General features: G+C 42.9%; 1 long non-coding RNA gene across 1 annotated transcript; it reads left to right on the top strand.

Moving 5' to 3' along the window:
* Positions 1-4195: 4195 nt before the first annotated feature.
* LOC138569001 (uncharacterized) lies at positions 4196-5316 on the top strand. The gene is made up of 3 exons (XR_011303048.1): positions 4196-4285; positions 4412-4572; positions 4927-5316. It is a non-coding gene; the product is annotated as an uncharacterized lncRNA (long non-coding RNA).
* The last annotated feature ends 234 nt before the right edge of the window (positions 5317-5550 follow it).

Genomic DNA, 5550 nt, shown 5'->3' with positions numbered 1-5550 from the left:
AAAAGGCCTCCCTACCCCTCCCCAACTTGTCAAATTCACAATGTAGTCCTCTTTCACCCTCCTCAGCCCTATTATTATTATTACTGTTATTTGTAGGGTATTTATTGAGTTCTGGGAAGAAACAGAATGTTTTACAAGTCAGGGTGGGCAGTACACAGGGACAGAAGCAGTGATAGAAGGGAGCGTGGAGCTAACAATGGGGAAGGCGGGGGGGGTGCAATTTGGCAGTATGGGATCTACAAAAAACCAAGGGGAAGAAACAGAGCAGAGGAGGTTTCCCAATCCCAGTTTACGTGGGGAGTGGAGGGTGTTTGGACCTAGGTGTTAAGAAGCAGCCATTCCTTGAAGGGAAGGGTCTTGAGCTCCCCCTAAAATGTAGACGTGAAAGTGTGAGTCTCGTGTTGACAGGAAGGAGGTTGCAGAGTCTGGGGGAATGCACAGAAAAGGCATGCCTTCTGCTTCTTTCCTTCCTGCACTGGTGGAGTCCAAGTTTGCACTTGTCCTTACTTCTGGTGGCTCCTAGGCCTCCGTAGATGCTGAGTTTCTCAGCGAGGTGGCTTGGGAACTTGAACGCCAAGTCCTTGTAGATTATGCAGCAGGTTTTGACAGTGATAAATGCTTTCAGTTGGAGCCAGTGCAATTCGATGAGGGTCGGGGGGATGTGGTCGAATTTGCAGAGTCCTTTGATGAGTTGTGCTGCAGCATGTAGGACACATCTCAGGGGTGATGGAGCCAGAAATCTTCCATCTGGCCCCCACCCAAAATGCTGCCCAACTCTTCAAGATGAGAATTATTTAGGAGGCTCACACACGAAAGGACAGATCCACACACAGGAGCCACTTTCCAAGCATGAGGGCACTGCTCCACTATACAGCACGTCCCAATTTCGTCCATATTCATAACAGCTCCCAACAAGCAGAATGCAATGAAGCCAGTTCCCTCTACCCCCTTCCAGACTCTACATCACAGAGATATATGGTGCCTAGGCATCAGATTCTTTCTCAAGGCAGAATGATAATCGGAAAGGGCCGTGTCCGTCTCACCTTCTGGTCTGCAGATGGAAAACGGATAGATGTCATGTTGACCAGCCAGAGAGGGGCACACAGAGGAGTGAAAGAAAAACACTGCAGGGCAGAGTGAGAGCACACTGGGAAGCAAAGACAGGGTGAGTGACACAAGATGGGAGCTTCTAGACACAAGGCGGCAGCTAAAGTTGCATATGGATAGTACATGTTGCACCAATCCCTTCCACCCTCTACAATTTCCCCATATATGCTGATAGGAATATATATACTGCACTCTAGGGTTCACTATACAGACTGGCTAGCCTGAAGAATTATTGGGTAATGTCTTCACAAGATATTCCTGGGCAAGATATGGAGAACCCATTGGCATCAAGAGGAGAGAGGCAGCCTGGGACTTTGTATGACATGTCAGGTGTGAAATGGCAAAGGCACATCACTTAATTATTATCACAAATCTTATCAGTCCCAGAAGTATGAATAACACTAACATGAGTAGCTGCTTGATCCAACCTTCTCCATCAAGTAGTAAGTGATACAACCAGTTTGATATACTCTCCTAATTGGGAATTCCCACCCTATCCACTGCCTCATACAATCTACTCTGGGCCTTCCTTAATGAGGGTAATATCAGTTTTTATCTGGCACTGGCCGTCTCTATGGAAAAGTCAGGTGATATTCAATAGGTGGCACACTCCGTCTTGCGAGGAGATAATCTAGGACTATATTAATCAGTGTCCCTTTGTGTTCCACATACCCCTCAGGTTAGGAGAAATACATGAAATATGGAGTCATATCAGTTAGGGAGGGTCGCCCTAGAATTTGCCATCACTCCCCTTCTGGATACCGGCTTGAGTGTCAGGAGCAGGGGAACGGGTAGTGAGCATGTACGAAGATGTGGTTACTGTGCCCAGGGTGCATGTGCCCATCCAGTTCAGAGGCAGTGTCTTGTATGCATCCTGGCCACATAGCCAGTAGAATCTGGGGTGGTAAAAGAATGGCACTCTTTAAGACAGGAAGATGCTTACAGTTAACATGGCAGTCGGCACAGAACATGGAAAGTCTTATAGGCTAAAAGAACAAAGGTCAGTAGTGTTGCTAACAGTGCATGTAGAAGATACACATAATCCTTTCCCAAGGAGTGTTATTTCAAGACCTTCATGGTTGGTATCCTTGTCATCAGCTTAATTGCATATGACCCCATTGTGCAATGCTAAAGCAGTAGACAGATGACTATTGATAAAGATCATTGTCTTGGCACAAGATCAGTAATGTCCCACTGTCAAGGCTTGGGTATAGGTGGTATTGTTGCAAACCCAGAGGGGAGCTCGCTTGGTGGGGTTCACCATGCTGGTGTTTTGCACTGACCATTATGCCTGCTGCCAAATGTAGTCCCCAAACATGAGGTTCTGCGCAGTGAGCTAGGATGGGCATTTCTTGATGGTGACATTGAGGACTGTTGGTGCATACTGTAGGATATTGCTTACTTGCAGGCCATAACCCCTTGTGCTGTTTCTCTGAGTTCCTCTGATTTCTAGCATGGGGATTTTGCCCACTGCAAAATGTATCTTTTATTTGGGGCTCTGAATCAGGTCACTGCCGAGCCTAGTGTTGTGGTCCACCTTACTTTTACTGCAGGTGGTATTAAATGCTGCCTAGCTTTGCATCTGCTTATGCATCAGCAGGAATAATCAGAACACACAAGAAACAGACCAGCAATGAGCTATTTCTTTCATGTATTTTATATTGTAAGGAACTCATGGTGGCAAGAGTAAAGACAGACATAAGTGATCACAGTTCAGGGGTGTTTATTAAACTGTATAAATGGGTGAGAAAAACGCCTAATCTAAACCTAAATCTAAGATGGGCACAAGCTACGACCATCAAATAATAATAAGGCACTCCTAGTGGCGTCTTGTCAAATAAAAAGGGCCTATACTAAAAAACCTATTGCCAATCCTTACCGCTAAATTACAAAAGAGTGTTGGATAATGTTCCTCGGAAATGAAAGAAGTGTTGTCAAAATGATATGTCAGGATGGTATGGCTGGGGTCTCCCTTATTCGCCTTTAGAAGGAGCAAGACCAAAAAAGACCAAATCATGCGAAATGATATAACAAGGCAGATGAAGCAACAACCAACACAAACAGAAAGCTGGGAAACGCTAACAGAAAGCTTGGAAATGCAAGCACCTAAAAGACACTACCTGTGTGGGAGCTGTAATTGTTGTCACCAAACAAGAAAGAGCACAGAAATAGATTTGGGTCTCACAAACAAATGGAGGCAAGGAACACTAACAAATTGCAACTCAAGACTAGTGGTATATGTAATATGGTGTCCCTGCAAAGCGATATATATTGGGAAAACCGAAAGGAAAGTAAAAATACATATCACAGAACATAAGAGTTGCATTAAGAATCGGACACATACAGCCCCACTAGCAGGGCATTTTGTAGAACAAATGCATAAAGTAGAAGAACTCACTTGGTCTGTGGTATATCAAATGAAACCAAGCATCAATGCAGCTCTAGACAAGAAGAGAAACTATTAAAAAAAGAAAAAGAAATTATTTTCCTGTGGAAAAGCATGGAAATAGGTCTAAATGAGAGGCCAGATTAAAACGGATGTACTGAGCAAAGGGCTAGAGTCATTGAACCAGTACTGTCTGACTGGATGTCGTAACAATATGAGATTAGGACAACACCAGCTAGAAACTCTCCTCTGGCTATGAGAAAACAAACGTATTGAAACTAGAGAGCGTTTTTCGTTTTTTGATTAAGAGATTTGACAACTAATGATTGTGACAACACGAATAGCAAATGAATTGTGAGAGTTTCTGGACGCTCATACAAAGAACGTGAGGATCCAGCAATATGCTCAAGGGATATATTCACTAATAACAGAACTGAAGGGATATGATGACTTTCAGCCGTGCCTCGGAGTATTCAGAAAAAAGTTCCCAATACATATCAATATGAAGGTATCGAAGGAATACAGTGAAAACTGTGTCTAATGCAGTTGTAATCAAGTAACTATGCCAACAAGAATGATTGCGAGGGTAAAGGACCAATGGGAGAAGCGTTAGGAGCGTGCTGACTTTTTGGTAACCTAGGAAACAACATATAAACAACAGACCCGAAGCGACGCGGTGGATTGCAATGGTGGTATAGTAGACCTGGGTATAAGTTCCTGAACCGGAGGAAGGACACATGCCGAGATCAGTAAAACGCACATAGACTGTAGATGAACGGAGTTACAGACCAGGTAAGCGAATGGGAAAACGTATGAAGCCCTGACTAGCACTAGGGGATTAGAATAGAGAACCAACAAATTCACACTCTAGTGCGAGGTATTAATTAGGCTCTCGTGTGATTGTGCTTCTTTCTGCAGCGCCGCGCTATAGCCTGACATGTGTGAAAGGCAGTGAGGCGAACAGCAGAAAAAAAAGAACGCAACCGAGAAAAGATAAAGAGAAAAATGTGACACTGGAAGATATTTAATTAAGAAGGGAGCAAATATCCCCCCTGCAAGCGAAACCAAATAAGACAGAGGTAAGACTGAGGAGAAATTAATTAGAGACAGAGAGATAATCCCCAAGTAAGAGGGAAAGTTTAAGTGGGTGTCAGACCCACGTAATAGTATTTCAATGGCTAACATGGGTTGATATATTTGGCAAAAAGAGTAACGAGATAGAAGGGTCCTCAGGAGGAGGCCAACGGAATTTAAAAAGGGCCAGACATTAGCCCAATAATTGCACTCCATTAGATTAAACTGAGAGAGCGAGAGGAGACAAGGAAATGAAAGAGGAGTGATTTATTTCCCCTATAATAGACAAACATTGTTATAATTCAAATATAACTAGTTTGGTGAAAAATAAACCAAGTCTACTTTCACTTACTTTTCAGGTAGACATCTACACTGGCTTAGAGGACAGTAGGGGAGTGAGGAACAGAACCACCTAACCCGCCTGCCATGGATGAAGACATACATCAAGTAGAAAAATAAATTGTACAATCAGTTTGGGTTCTGTACACCCCTGAAGAATTTCCTGGACATAAAGTATACAAGTATGAGTGAGGAATGAAAATGTTGGGTTATGTGCGGTGTTTGAAAAGATGGATGAATGAGTAATTTTCACTGCGTACATAGACTAATAAGGATTGTTCTGTGTCTTCCCTGATATTGAGGGGGAACAGTTAATAAGACCTGATGAATCAAGCTCAAGAAGTATTGTACAGATCACACAGACTGAATACATTGCTGCTTTATGGACATTGTTGTTGTTAAAAAATGTTTTCAAGACAAAATCAACTAATACTTACCTTAGTTATGATTTCTCTGTTACTTTATGTAGAATAATAAAGATATATATATGTTTTTTGTACGATTTGGTAAAGAACTGCATTTTTCCTGCTTTGGTGGTAGAAGTAAGTTGTAGATATTTAAAAATTGGTAAGGCAGGCACTCTGTTACCAGTCATTAGCTTCTCCTCCAAACGCACGTTTTCATGACTCCATCAATCTTCAGGG

This window comes from Ambystoma mexicanum, chromosome 2q, assembly GCF_040938575.1.
Source record: "Ambystoma mexicanum isolate Mex_15411 chromosome 2q, UKY_AmexF1_1, whole genome shotgun sequence".
Taxonomy (NCBI): domain Eukaryota; kingdom Metazoa; phylum Chordata; class Amphibia; order Caudata; family Ambystomatidae; genus Ambystoma; species Ambystoma mexicanum.
The sequence above is the reverse complement of the archived record's forward strand: the minus strand, read 5'-3'. Positions and strand labels throughout refer to the sequence as shown.